Genomic DNA, 15,256 nt, shown 5'->3' with positions numbered 1-15,256 from the left:
CTTGTTTTGCGGCATATGGTGATCATGCGGTCTATATTGTACTGCTCTTGGACCTCGTTCAACAAGTGCCCTTCATCTTCAAGTAGTCTGTTGGGACATCTGGTTCTGGGTGCAATGAGATCAGGAAAAGTGAATTACCACCAGACAAAAGCACCACAGTAGCTGGTAGGAAATTATATACTTGCATCAACTTGAGTGAAAGTCCTTGCGCTTGACATCGGCTCCTCTTTAATCCAACTGCCATGGAATTGCATAAATGCCTTGTGAAAACAACATCACAATTCACTAGGATTTGGTTAGATCAAGTACAGGACATACATAAGTGGGCCAGATTAGCATCTGCTGCCACCATCCCTATTTATTTTTTCAGCGGCTGTTACTGATGATGCAGAGCAAACAGAATATTAGATTCTTGACAGACAATTACAATAACTTATACCACATTGATTCTTTTCCAAGGGTACATTAAAATAATATTCAATGCCCACCAGAAAATGCAATTCCACAATCACTTATTCACCTATTTTGCAACAGAATCTAATATTTTAAAGGTTAATAAAAATAGCAACGTTATAATTTCACAATATGTTTCCATCATTCTTTAAAAGATAGATTTATGGAAATCAGAGGAAAATATTGCAAGATATAAATTTCATGGGAACTGATTAATTTCTTTTCTTTCATTCCGTATCTGAGAGAAATTAGTTTTAGAGCTCAGAAATTCAAATTTGCCCATTTTAGTGCAGTGTGGGGACTGACTTTTGCCTTAATTCCAAATCTCGCGCCACTAAATCGTCACTAATTTAGGATATCCTCACTATTGCTATCTTGATTTTCTCTGGTGAAAAAGCATTAAATGCTAACTTGCACATTCTGAGCCAATGGCTGCTCCCTGAGCTTGGCGGCTCACTGAGAAGTCAGTCAGTGTTCCTGAAGTGCTCTGTCCATAAGAAAACAAGAACACATAAGGAAAAAAATATCATCCTCCAAGAGGACCACAATCTTGTCATGGTTTGGGGGCTTGCTTGCCTACAGTGAATGACCTAGAGAGCTATGCTGACTAGTGTTAGGGCTATGTGCTTTGGCTCTTGGTAGGGACACTCGTGTTAAACAGGTTAAAGGGTAGGGGCCAGACTTAGAGTATTCCACTTATCCTCCAGGTTTTGGGTTCTGTTCAAGGCTAACAACCCTGACTGGTAAATCAAAATTGTTATGGAAATGACAATGAAGAATCCTTCTACATCTGTGTGCAGCCAAGGACAGACAAAGATGAAGGATTTTCATTGCTGCCCTAAGCACTAGTGGCATTATGGGCAGTAATTAAATAAGTACATAAGGAAAATGGGGGAGGGGGTGGGCAATAGAAAAAAATTAGAGAGTGAATATCAAAAAAGGTGATAAAGGGAACATCAAATGTTGGAGTGGGAGTAGGAAGAGGTGAATGGGGAATGTGATTGGGCTCACTTTCCATAGAGCAAGGCAACTGAGGCATATGTTGCAATCAGGCTACTTCATCATGCCAATGGGGGCCTGAAGTCACAGTTGCTAATACCCAGATACCATGATCTTTATCAGTGGTGAATGTCTATGAGTGGTAGCACGCTAAAATTAATGCAATGGAGTCATAGCGGGTGGAAATGATATTCAACCACATGAAATCCATGGTCTGTTGGTGAACTGGATTCAAAATTGGTTTGGCCATAGAAAATAGAAGGTAGTAGTAGAGGCATGTAATTTTGTCTGAGGTCTCTGGCTAGTGATGTTCAGCAGGGGTCAGTGCCAGGACCTTTGTTGTTTATGATATGTATAAGTAATTTGGATGAATATGTATTTGCAGTAATTAGTAAGTTAGTATGTGACACAAAAATTGGCAGACAGATAGTGAGGAAGATTGTTAAAGGATACAGCATGGTACAGAGCTGTTGGACATATGGACAAAGAAATGGCAAATGAGGTTTAATCCAGACAAATATAAGATATTGCTCTTTGGGAGGTCAAATGTAAGAGTAAAGTATACAGATTTCAGAAAGCTGTTTGGATTAGTGATCATGACTTATGAGGAAAGGTTGAACAAGTTAGGCTTTTCTGTTTGGAGTGAAGGAGAATGAGAAGTGACTTTTAGAGGTGTATATTAAGAGGCTTAGATAAATTGGAAAGCCACCACATTCTTCCCAGGGATGAAGTGACTAACATGAGAGAGCATAATTTTAATATGTATAAAGGAAGTAATCGGTGCATCAACGGAGTGATAGGTAGAGACAGATACATTAGGGACATGAGATTTTAAGATAAGCACATGAATAAAAGGAAAATGGTAGGCTATGTGGGATGTTAAATTGATCTTAAAATAGCTTAAAAGGTCAACATAACATTGTGGGCTGAAGGGCTGGACTGTGCTGTAATTTCTATGTTCTATGTTTGCTATTAACTGGCAGAACCGAAGGAGCACCGATGTAAAACAGAAACCTGGGCTGCGGTCCATCCCTCCTGAAAGTGGCAACACAGGTAGATAGGATGGTAAAGGAGATATACAGTGCCCCCCATTGGAAATTCTCATGTTTTACAACAATAATTTGGCTTTTTTTGACATTGATCAACAGAAAAAGACTCTTTGTGTCGAAGTGAAAACAGATCTCTACAGATTTATCTAAATAAATTACAAATACAAAACACAAAATAGTTGATTGCATAAGTATTCACCCCCTCCAAGTCAGTGTTTACTAGATGCACCTTTGGCATCAATTACAGCCTTGAGTCTGTGTGGATAGGTCTCTATCAGCTTTGCAATTCTAGACACTGTAATTTTCCCCCATTCTTCTTTGAAAACTGCTCTAGCTCTGTCCCAGATTGCATGGGGATCATGAGTGAACAGTCCTTTCCAAGTCCAGCCACAAATTCTCAAATGTTGTGGACTCTGACTTAGCCACACCAAGACATTAACTTTGTTGTTTTTAAGCCATTCCTGTGTAGCTTTGGCTTTATGCGTGGGAGCATTGTCTTGAAGGAAAGCAAATCTTCTCCCTAGTTGTAGTTCTCTTGCGGACTGCATCAGGTTTTCATCCAGGATTTCCCTGTATTTTGCTGCATTCTTTTTAACTTCTACCTTCACAAGCCTTTCAGGGTCTGCTGCAGTGAAGCATCCCCACAGCCTGAGGCAGCCACCATCATGCTTCATGGTAGGGATGGTGCATTTATGATGATGTGTGGTGTTTGGTTTATGTCAAACATAGCATTTCGTCTGATGTCCAAAAACCTCAATTTTGATTTAATCAGACCGTAGTCTTCCTGTTAAGTACAGAGACTCCCACATGCCTTCTGGAAAACTCTAGCTGAGAATTCATGTGAGTTTTTTTCAATAGTGGTTTTCCGTTGTTGCACCCAGGCAACAATTGTTGTATGCACAGTCCTCTCCCATCTCAGCCACTGATGCTCGTAACTGCTCCAGAGTTGTTATAGGTTTCTTGGTGGCCTCCCTCACTAGACCCCTTCTTGCATGGTCACTCAGTTTTTGACAACGGGCTGTTCTAGTCAGATTTACAGTTGTACCATATTCTTTCCATTTCTTGATGATTGACTTGACTGTACTCCAAGGGATATTCAGTGACATAGAAATCTTCTTGTATCCATCCCCTGACTTGTGCTTTTCAATAACATTTTCGCTGAGTTGCCTGGAGTGTTCTTTTGTCTTCTTTAGTGCATCTACTAAATACTGACTTGGAGGGGGTGAATACTTATGCAATCAACCATTTTGTGTTTTATATTTGTAAAACATAAGTGTTCTTTTGTTTTTTGTAGTTTTTGCCAGGATACTGACTCACCAGCAGTTGGACTTTCCAGATGCAGGTGTATTTTCACTACAGTCAATTGAAACACCTCAACTGCACAAAGGTCTCCCAAAGCAGATTTCCATTTAACTAATTATGTGACTTCTAAAACCAATTGGCTGCATCAGTGATGATTTGGTGTGCCATATTAAAGGTGGATGAATACTTACGCAATCAATTATTTTTTGTTTTGTATTTGTAATTAACTTAGATCACTTTGTAGAGATCTCTTTGACGTGAAAGTCTTTTTTTTCTGTTGATCAGTGTCAAAAAAGTCAAGTTAAATTCACAGTGATTCAATGTTGTAAAAAAATAAAACATGAAAACTTCCAAGCGAGGGGGAGGTGAATACTTTTGGTAGGCACTGTACAGCATGCTTGCCTTCATGGGTTGGGGAGCAGAGTATAAATGTTGGGAAGCCCATATTGTTGCTGTATAATACTTCGGTTAAGCTAAGTTTGAAGTACTGTGTTTAGTTCTGGTTGTTGCATTGCAGCAAGCATGTGAAGCCTTTGGGGAGAGTGCAGAAGTACTTCACCAGGATATTGCCTGGATTAGAGTATTAGCCACAGGGAGAAGTTCAACAAATTTATATTGTTTCCTCTGGAGCATGGAAGGCTGAGGGATGAGTGTCTTATTATAAGAACACAGATAGGGTAGGTGGTCAGAGACTTTTTCCCGGTGAGGATTTGTCAACTATTAGAGGGTGTAGGTCTAAGATGAGATGGGGCAAATTTAAAGGAGAGGGTGAAGGTTTACACAGGGAGTGGTAGGTTTCTGGGACTTGGTACCAGGAGAGTTCAAGTTCAAGTTTATTGTCAACCAATACACATGTATACAACTGAACAAAACATAGCAACATTTAATAGATACTTAGAGAATTGATGAGAAGTTGATGCAGTTGATAATGAAGCAGGTTAGCTCCAATTTTGTAGCCTTCGGCTTGTATTCCATCGAATCCAGCGGCCTTGTTGTTTTTCCAAGGTTTTGATAGCTTCCTCGACTTCTTCAAGTGTTGGTATTTTGCTTAGGGAGTCATCAATGGGCTGTTGCCCTCGAAACATCTTAAATATCCGCTGGGAAGATAGAAGAACCAATGTCAGTGTGCTAAATGAAGCAAAAACAACAAGCATTGAAGCCTATGTCATCAAGAACCAACTAAGATGGAGCGGTCATGTTGTTCGGATGAAAGACGAATGTCTGCCGAAACAAATCTTCTACTCCCAGCTTAAAGAAGGCAAGCGTGAAAGAGGCGGACAACAGAAGAGATTCAAAGACGTCTTAAAAGCCAACATGAAGAAATGTAACATCGACATCAACAGTTGGGAAACCAATGAGAAGGACAGGAAACTCTGGCAAGCCATCATTCGAGAAGAATGGCAACTTTTGAATCTGTTGGCAACTTTTGAAGCCAACAGATGTGCAGATTTAGAAGAAAAGAGAAGAAAATGGAAAGAGAGGCAGCAACAACCAAAGCCCGATATGCCCTCTGGAACTACCTGTCCTGAATGCAGAAGAACTTTCAAAGCCAAGAGTGGACTCATAAGCCACTTGAGAGCCCATAAGTAGATCAACAGAACGAAGACCATCATCCTCAACTTCGAGAGATAGCCACGACGACTTAGAGAGTTACAGCAACAGGCAAGGAATAAAGGAATGTAGCTAATGTGCAGGCAGATAGAATTAATTTAATTTGGTGTTATAATAGCACAGTCATCATGGACCTAATGCCTTTTCTAGAACTGTACTGTTCTCTGACTGAGGTATACTGTATATAATTATGAGAGTCATAAGTAGGTAGATAACCAATGTCAATTTCCCATGGCAGTTCGATCTAAAATTAGAGTGCATAGTTGTAAGGTGAGGGAAAGATTATTTAAAGGAGATCTGCAAGGAAACTTTGGCAGAGGTGTTAGGAGCCTCTCTATCATTGAGGACATCTTCAAAAAGAGGTGCCTCAAGGAGGTGATATCCAACATTCAGGACTCTCACCATCTGTGCCGTGCCCGCTTCTCATCACTTCTACTGGGGAGGAGATACAGGAACTTAAAGACCCACTCTTAATGCTTAGGAACAGCTTCCTCCCCTCTGCATCAGGTTTCTGAACAGTCCATAAATCCATGAGCACTACCTCATTATTCCTCTTTGCATTATTTATTTATTCTTTTATTTATTGTAATTTATATTCATTGCTAAGTTTTGCACCATATTGCTGCCACAAAACAACAAAGTTCATGTGATACATCAGGGAAAATATACTTCATTTTGATTCTGATTTAAGAGGCACTTTGACAAGTACTTGAATGTCAAGGCAAAGTGAGATATCGAACTTAATGCAAGCAAGTGGAGTTAATATGGATAGGCCTAATGATGATAGACACGAGTGAATAAAATTAATCAAAATAGGATATTCTCAGTTTAATCTTATGTTCCATTTCTGTTGCTAAGTCAAAAACACAGCCCACTTGCATTGATGATGATATCACCTACACACATGATCAGGAAAGGACACCTGGTGAATCGTAACAGGAAGTGCCCAGTTCAATTTCCTGATAGGCTGTACTTCAGCAGGGAATAGGTGCAAACAATGCTTGTCATGCAGAATGTATACATACTGCAAAACGGAAGTATATTGTTTTTTTCTAATCCATTTTCTAGGTTTCTGTATCTGTATATTTTCATGCAGTTATGTTTTATGAATGTTACAGAATGAATTCTCGTGTTTGGTTTTGTTGAATTGAAAGCTGGTGTTAAAAAGTATAAAAACTGCAAATGTGTGAAATCTGAAATGGAAAGAAATTTCTGAAAACACTCAGCATGTCATTCAGAACCTTTGGAAACAGAAACAGTTACAATGCATCTCCATCATTTGACAGTCTGGGTAACAGAATTTTATCCTTAAGCAATTCACAGATCATTACCAAACAGCTTAATATTCCAGGGTTAATATTGGCAGCTTAATATTCCAGGGTTCCGATGTTTCAGATGTGATCGAGGCAGAGGAATGAAAGGTGGGGGAGTAGCATTGCTTGTTAGGGAAAATATTACAGCAGTGCTCAGGCAGGACAGATTAGAGGGCTTGTCTACTGAGTCCTTATGGGTGGAGCTGAGAAACAGGAAAGGTATGGCCACATTAGTGGGATTGTATTACAGACCACCCAATAGTCAACGAGACTTGGAAGAGCAAATCTGCAGAGAGATAGCAGGCAACTGCAGGAAACATAAAGTTGTGGTGGTAGGGGATTTTAATTTTCTATACATTGATTGGGACTCCCATACTGTTAGGGGTCTAGATGGTTTAGAGTTTGTAAAATGTGTTCAGGAAAGTTTTCTAAATCAATATAGAGGGACCAACTAGACGGGATGCAATATTGGATCTCCTGTTAGGTAACGAATTAGGGCAAGTGACCCAGAAGTCTGTGTAGAGGAGCACTTTGGTTCCAGTGATCATAAACCATTAGTTTCAATTTGATCATTGACAAGGATAGATCTGGTCCTAGGGTTGAGGTTCTGAACTGGAAGAAGGCCAAATTTGAAGAAATGAGGAAGGATCTAAAAAGCGTGGGTTGGGACAGGTTGTTCTCTGGCAAAGATGTGATTGGTAGGTGGGAAGCCTTCAAAAGGGAAATTTTGAGAGTGCAGAGTTTGTATGTTCCTGTCAAGATTAAAGGCAAATTGAATAGGAATAAGGAACCTTGGTTCTCAAGGGATATTGCAACTCTGATAAAGAAGAAGAGGGAGTTGTATGAAATGTATAGGAAACAGGGGGTAAATCAGGTGCTTGAGGAGTAAAAGAAGTGCAAGAAAATACTTAAGAAAGAAATCAGGAGGGCTAAAAGAAGACATGAGGTTGCCTTGGCAGTCAAAGTGAAGGATAATCCAAAGAGCTTTTACAAGTATATTAAGAGCAAAAGGATTGTAAGGCATAAAATTGGTCCTCTTGACGATCAGAGTGGTCGGCTTTGTGCGGAACCAAAGGAAATGGGGGAGATCTTAAATAGGTTTTTTGCGTCTGTATTTACTAAGGAAGCTGGCATGAAATCCATGGAATTGAGGGAATCAAGTAGTGAGACCATGGAAACTGTACAGATTGAAAAGGAGGAGGTGCTTGCTGTCTTGAGGAAAATTAAAGTGGATAAATCCCCGGGACCTGACAGAGTGTTCCCTCGGACCTTGAAGGAGACTAATGTTGAAATTGTGGGGGCCCTGGCAGAAATATTTAAAATGTCGCTGTCTACGCGTGAAGTGCCGGAGGATTGGAGAGTGGCTCATGTTGTTCCGTTGTTTAAAAAAGGATCGAAAAGTAATCCGGGAAATTATAGGCCGGTGAGTTTAACGTCAGTAGTAGGTAAATTATTGGAGGGAGTACTAAGAGACAGAATCTACAAGCATTTGGATAGCCAGGGGCTTAGTAGGGAGAGTCAACATGGCTTTGTGCATGGTAGGTCATGTTTGACCAATCTGTTGGAGTTTTTCGAGGAGGTTACCAGGAAAGTGGATGAAGGGAAGGCAGTGGATATTGTCTACATGGTCTTCAGTAAGGCATTTGACAAGGTCCCGCATGGGAGGTTAGTTAGGAAAATTCAGTCGCTAGGTATACGTGGAGAGGTGGTAAATTGGATTAGACGTTGGCTCGATGGAAGAAGCCAGAGAGTGGTGGTAGAGAATTGCTTCTCTGAGTGGAGGCCTGTGACTAGTGGTGTGCCACAGGGATCAGTGCTGGGTCCATTGTTATTTGTCATCTGTATCAATGATCTGGATGATAATGTGGTAAATTGGATCAGCAAGTTTGCTGATGATACAAAGACTGGAGGTGTAGTAGACAGTGAGGAAGGTTTTCAGAGCCTGCAGAGGGACTTGGACCAGCTGGAAAAATGGGCTGAAAAATGGCAGATGGAGTTTAATACTAACAAGTGTGAGGTATTGCACGTTGGAAGGACAAACCAACGTAGAATATACAGGGTTAATGGTAAGGCACTGAGGAGTGCAGTGGAACAGAGGGATCTGGGAATACAGATACAAAATTCCCTAAAAATGTCATCACAGGTAGATAGGGTCGTAAAGAGAGCTTTTGGTACATTGGCCTTTATTAATCGAAGTATTGAGTATAAGAGCTGGAATGTTATGATGAGGTTGTATAAGGCATTGGTGAGGCCGAATCTGGAGTATTGTGTTCAATTTTGGTCACCAAATTACAGGAAGGATATAAGTAAGGTTGAAAGAGTGCAGAGAAGGTTTACAAGGATGTTGCCGGGACTTGAGAAACTCAGTTACAGAGAAAGGTTGAATAGGTTAGGACTTTATTCCCTGGAGTGTAGAAGAATGAGGGGAGATTTGATAGAGGTATATAAAATTATGATGGGTATAGATAGAGTGAATGCAAGCAGGCTTTTTCCACTGAGGCAAGGGGAGAAAAAAACCAGAGGACATGGGTTAAGGGTGAGGGGGGAAAAGTTTAAAGGGAACATTAGTGGGGGCTTCTTCACACAGAGAGTGGTGGGAGTATGGAATGAGCTGCCAGACGAGGTGGTAAATGCGGGTTCTTTTTTAACATTTAAGAATAAATTGGACAGATACATGGATGGGAGGTGTATGGAGGTATATGGTCCGTGTGCAGGTCAGTGGGACTAGGCAGAAAATGGTTCGGCACAGCCAAGAAGGGCCAAAAAGCCTGTTTCTGTGCTGTAGTTTCTATGGTTTCTATGGTTTCTAATTGGAGATACATCAATCGAATTGATGGGAAAAATTAGCTAAACAAAGATAAAATTTGAAAGAAACGTACTGTCAATTTTTGTAAATGCAAACACGAGGAATTCTGCAGATGTTGGAAATTCAAGCAACACACATCAAAGTTGCTGGTGAACGCAGCAGGGCAGGCAGCATCTCTAGGAAGAGGCACAGTTGATGTTTCGGGCCGAGATGAAGGGCCTCAGCCCGAAACGTTGACTGTGCCTCTTCCTAGAGATGCTGCCTGGCCTGCTGCGTTCACCAGCAACTTTGATGTGTGTTGTCAATTTTTATTAAGGGTTTGCATTACCAAAAAATTCATGATGTAGATGATGCATTACAAAAACAATCTATGATACATCACACAAATTAACTGACCTTTGACAATGAGTGACAGATTGAATAACCAGTCCCATTTCTCATCGCCACTCTGTATTGGGGATCTGATGATCATAAAACCACACTTCAGGGCAGTGTCTGAGGTTGCTGCAGATGCAAGGACATATACCAAGATATTTCTCAAATTACCGTCATTATATTGGCCAGAGTGCTGAATGCAGTGTCCTCAGAAATGTGAGCAAATGTTTCCCCCCACCGCCACCCCCGAGTAATCCCACCCTGCAATCTTGAGTTTATTGTTATTCTGTTTCTCGTTCTATTGATGTGGCCAGGCCTGCTGAGTACTTCTATCATTTTCTGCTTTATTAAGAAGCATTAACTGCTCAGCTGATTCAGTCTAGGGCCTGATAGTTTAATAGTCAGTATTAATTTTAAAATTGCATTGAACTGAACCAAACTGCCAAATAGCTTGCTGGGCACAACACAAACTCCAGGAGGATTCACAATGAATTCTAGCTGGAAGAGGACCATTGCAGAAATAAGAAGTGGAAGGTCCAAAAGCAACTTGGAATATGGAGTTCATTGTGTCTCCTGTTTTGCAGTCTCATTGATGCCCATATTTGAACTGGGCATAAACTACAACCACCTTCATCCGTCATAAATAATTGTGACTTGTATTTATATAGCACCTTTAGGATTTTAAAATTTCCAAGGCACTTGGCAGAAGCATGAACATGCAAAATATGACACTAAGTTGCACAAAGCAATATTAAGATGGATGAACATTTGGTCTTAAGGGAGAATGATGTTGATTGTCAGAAAACAACAGGAATTCTGCAGATGCTGGAAATTCAAGCAACACACATAAAAGTTGCTGGTGAACGCAGCAGGCCAGGCAGCATCTCTAGGAAGAGGTGCAGTTGACGTTTCAGGCCGAGACCCTTCGTCAGGACTAACTGAAGGAAGAGTGAGTAAGGGATTTTCACTCACTCTTACTCACTTACTCCCTTACTCCCTTACTCACTCTTCCTTCAGTTAGTCCTGACGAAGGGTCTCGGCCTGAAACGTCGACTGCACCTCTTCCTAGAGATGCTGCCTGGCCTGCTGCGTTCACCAGCAACTTTTATGTGTGTTGATTGTCAGAGTGTATTCAATAGCCAAAGGAATAGTGATTAGTGATAGAGGTATTAAATTTAGGGATGGATAAAAGGCTAGAACTGGAGAAGTACAGTGTTGAACATTTGTGTTTGGTATCTGGAAAAGAAACATATATTCCTATATGTTGGCACATGGCCAAGCGGTTAAGGCATTCATCTAGTTATCTGAAGGTTGTTAGTTCAAGCCTTGGCTGAGGTAACGTGTTGTGTCCTTGAGCAAGGCACTTAACCACACATTGCTCAGCAACGACACCGGTGTCAAGCTGTATGGGTCCTAATGCCCTTCCCTTGGACAACGTCAGTGGTGTGGAGTGGCACAGGCAACTGCCGGTCTTCCATACAACCATTGTCCAGGCCTGCACCCTGGAAACCTTCCAAGGCGCAAATCCATGGTCTCACGAGACTAACGGATGCCTATATATTTTTTCCCCTATATCTAGACAAGTATATCTCCCTCTATTAGTCCACCTGTACCTGATACCATACAAGAGGAGCCACTGAAGTATGAAAGGATTAGTTGTATCAATAACTGTATCAGTAGACCTAGAGTGCTAATTGACATTTGTGAGATGTGAAAATAACTTTGCTTTGTGAAAAGTCAGTGTACACTGGGGCACTGTACAATTATATACATCAAGAACAACCATACAAATAGAAAAGTCTCATGAGAAGGTGAGAAATGATTACTCAAGCATACATTGGCATGATTTTTGTCAAGATACAGGTCACCACTGCATTCCAGGGGGATTTGCATTCCCCAAAAATGGTCATATTGTGATTTCTTTTTCTTTAATGTGAAGCCATGTCAACTGTCATGCACAGGAAATTCAGTTTTATAAAATACATTTTGTCTTTGTTTATTTTTGACACATGAATTCTCTGAGAGCAACTTTGTTCCTTATATTAATTTTTTGAGTAGAAATTTGTGAAGTTTTTAAGGCTAATTTCTTTTACCCAAATGGCTGTAACACAGGGTTGGATTGAATCATTGTGTTACCTGAAATTAAACTGTGAATGGACAGTGTAAGAGAGTTCGCAAACACAAGGAATCTGCAGAAGCTGGAAATTCAATCAACACACATAAAAACTGCTGGTGAACGCAGTAGACCAGGCAGCATCTATAGGAAGGGGTACAGTCGACGTTTCGGGCTGAGACCCTTTGTCAGGACGAAGGGTCTCGGCCCGAAACGTTGACTGTACCTCTTCCTATAAATGATGCCTGGCCTGCTGTGTTCACCAGCATTTTTCTATGAGTGTAAGAGAGTTGCTGCTCTTATCTGCATTTTCCAGAGAAGACTCATGAACATGTGTCAAATTGTGCAAGAAAAAAATTAATTATTTTTTTTGTGCAGTTAAACCTAAATTTAGCGACTCCTTTGTGAAACTCTGCACGTATCTATTTGTCTAAAACAGACAAGGTCTGACTAATGAAATAGTACTCCTGTTAAAGCACAAAGCTAACATGCAAAACAAATCAATCCCAATTCAGAAACAGTAGTTCAGTTGATATAGAAATGATATGAAACTATAGGTAAGATGTTTAAAACGAGGAATAAAATAGATAGATGGTAAGGTTACAATTTAGTTCATTTTTGAAATGTCTGTAATCAATTCAAAATTATTGAAGCAGAATATAAAAGCTGAGTTATTGCATATTGGAACTCATTTCCCTGTTCAACCACAACTTAATGGAACAGTTTGAATAAAATCTCTATTTATACAGCTAAGTATTGATACCTTTGAAATAAAAAGCAGCTATGACTTTTAAACTGTGAATTGAATTTCCATATGATTGAAGACAAAAACAGGGTAATAATGTGATATTCCCAGCAGCAGAGGATCATAGAATATGATTTTGCTATCAAATTATATTAGTCAGAATAAAAAGAAATCTGAAAATGGTGGAAATTATCTGCCAGCATCTATGGAAAGAGAAACTGTTATCATTTTCAAACATATCAGTAATTAGCATTGACAAACTTTTGCGATTGTGTGGTGGACAGTATATTGACTGCTTGCATCATGGCCTAGTATGGAAACAGCAGCAACCTTGAATGGAAAATCCCACAAAAAGTAGTGGATATGGACCTGCTAATCATGGGTACAGTCCTCCCCACCATTGAGCACATCTACACAGAGCGCTGTCACAGGAAAGCAGCGTCCTTCATCAGGGACCCCCACCATCTAGGCCATTCTCTCCTCTCACTGCTGCCATCAAGAGGAAGGTACAGGAGCCTCAGGACCCACATCACCAGGTTCAGGAGACATTATTACCTTTCCGCCATCAGGCTCTTGAACAAAAGAGGATAACTTCACTCGCCCCCAACACTCAACTGTTCCATAACCTATGGACTCAATTTTAAGGACCCTTCATCTTACATTCTCAATATTTATTGGTTTTTTTGCATTTGTGCAGTTTACGGTCTTTTGTGTATTAGTTGTCTGTCTGTCCTGTTGGGTGTAGTCTTTCAATGATTCCATAGTGTTTCTAGGATTTACTTTGCATGCCCACAAGGAAACAAATCTCAGGCTTGCATAGGGTGACATATATATACTGTATATATTTATATACTTTGATGATAAATTTAATTTGAATTTTGAACTTTTGTGTCCCGTACCCTTCATCAAAACTGGGAAAGAAAGAAAGTCACAGAAAAGGTGGGGAGAGGAGGTTCTGCATAAACAGAATATCTCACGGTGAGATATAAGGTGAGAACGAATGATTTTAAGGCTGCAAACAGAAGCACATAATGCTTTTGTGTTGCTAATAGCTGGACTGTGGGATACGCTCAGTAGGAAGGATCATACTAAGAGAAAGATCGTAAAATGATGATAGACACTTGAGTCGCTCAGATCCAGAGAAAAAGACAGTTACCAGAACTTGCGAATACGTTTCTGAGTCGGGAATGTACCCAAACCAGAAGGTGAGGTGTTCCTCAAGTTTGCTTTAGTTGTAACAATGCAGGGGCCCACAGATTGGTGGTTCCTCCAGTATGGAGGAGATAACATTGTGAACCACACAATTGATTGGAAAAAGTGTACGTGAATAAAATCCAATGTGTCAGTATTTCAGTGGAATAAAGGAAATTACAATGGCATGAGAGGGGAATTGGCCGAAGTTGACTAGAAAGGGACATTTGCAGGAAGGACAGCAGAGCAGCAATGGCTGGAGTTTCTGTGAAAAAAAATGAGGGAAGTGCAAGACAGATATATTCCAAATAAGAAGAAATTTTCAAAGTGAAGAGGACACTACCATGGCTGACAAGTGAAGTCAGAGCCAAAGTAAAAGCAAAAGGGAGGGCATACAAGGAAGCCAAAGCTAGTGGGAAGATAGAGGATTGGGAAGCTCTTAAAAACTTGCAGAAGGAAACTAGGAAGGTCGTTAGGAAGGAAAGGATGAATTATGAAAGGAAACTGGTGACTAATATCAAAGAAGATACTGAAAGCTTTTTCAAGTATATAAAGGGTAAAAGAGAGTCAAGGGTAGACATAGGACCAATACAAAATGACACTGGAGATATTGAAATGAAAGATACAGAATGGCAGAGGAACTGAATGTGTATTTTATATTAGTCTTCACAGTGGAAGACGTCTGCAGTATACCAGACATTCAAGAGTGTCAGGGAAGTGAAGTTTGTGCAGTGAAAATTCCGACTCAGAAGGTGCTTAATGGTCTGAGGGTGGATAAATCTCCTGGACCTGATGGAATGCACCCTTGGTTTCTGAAGAAAGTAGCTGGAGAGATTGTGGAGGCCTTAACGATGATCTTTCAAGAATCGATAGATTCTGGCATTGTACCAGATGGCTGGAAAATTGCAAATGTTACTCTGCTATTTAAGAAGGGTGGGAGGCAGCAGAAAGGAAACTATAGACCTGTTAGCCTGAGATCAGTGGTTGGGAAGTTGTTGGAATCGATTGTTGGGGATGAGATAACAAAACACCTGGAGGCACATGACAAGAGAGGCCAAAGCCAGCATGATTTCCTGGAAGGAAAATCCTGCCTGACAAACCTACTGTAATTCTTTGAGGAAATTACAAGCAGGATAGACAAAGGAGATGCAGCAGATGTGGTGTACTTGGATTTTCAGAAGAGCTTTGACAAGGTGCCGCACGTGAAGCAAGGTACGAGCCTATGAAATTACAGGGAAGTTACTAGCATGAGTGGAGCATTGGCTGGTCGGCAGAAAACAGAGAGTGGGATTAAAGGGA

At 40.5% G+C, this 15,256-nt stretch overlaps 1 long non-coding RNA gene across 2 annotated transcripts in view; it reads right to left on the bottom strand.

Moving 5' to 3' along the window:
- Positions 1–216: 216 nt before the first annotated feature.
- The window catches only part of LOC134344900 (uncharacterized), a 301,299-nt gene continuing 286,259 nt past the window's right edge, over positions 217–15,256 (bottom strand). Inside the window, exons 3-4 of one of the 2 annotated variants that reach the window (XR_010017556.1) lie at positions 4,698–4,900; positions 217–260 (exon numbers count right to left, since the gene is read on the bottom strand). This is a non-coding gene — a long non-coding RNA (uncharacterized LOC134344900). Of the gene's footprint in view, positions 261–4,164; positions 4,901–15,256 lie in introns of those variants that run through there. The other variant, XR_010017555.1, reaches the window with a different exon arrangement.

The sequence above is a fragment of the Mobula hypostoma genome, chromosome 4 (assembly GCF_963921235.1).
Source record: "Mobula hypostoma chromosome 4, sMobHyp1.1, whole genome shotgun sequence".
NCBI lineage: Eukaryota > Metazoa > Chordata > Chondrichthyes > Myliobatiformes > Myliobatidae > Mobula > Mobula hypostoma.
The sequence above is the reverse complement of the archived record's forward strand: the minus strand, read 5'-3'. Positions and strand labels throughout refer to the sequence as shown.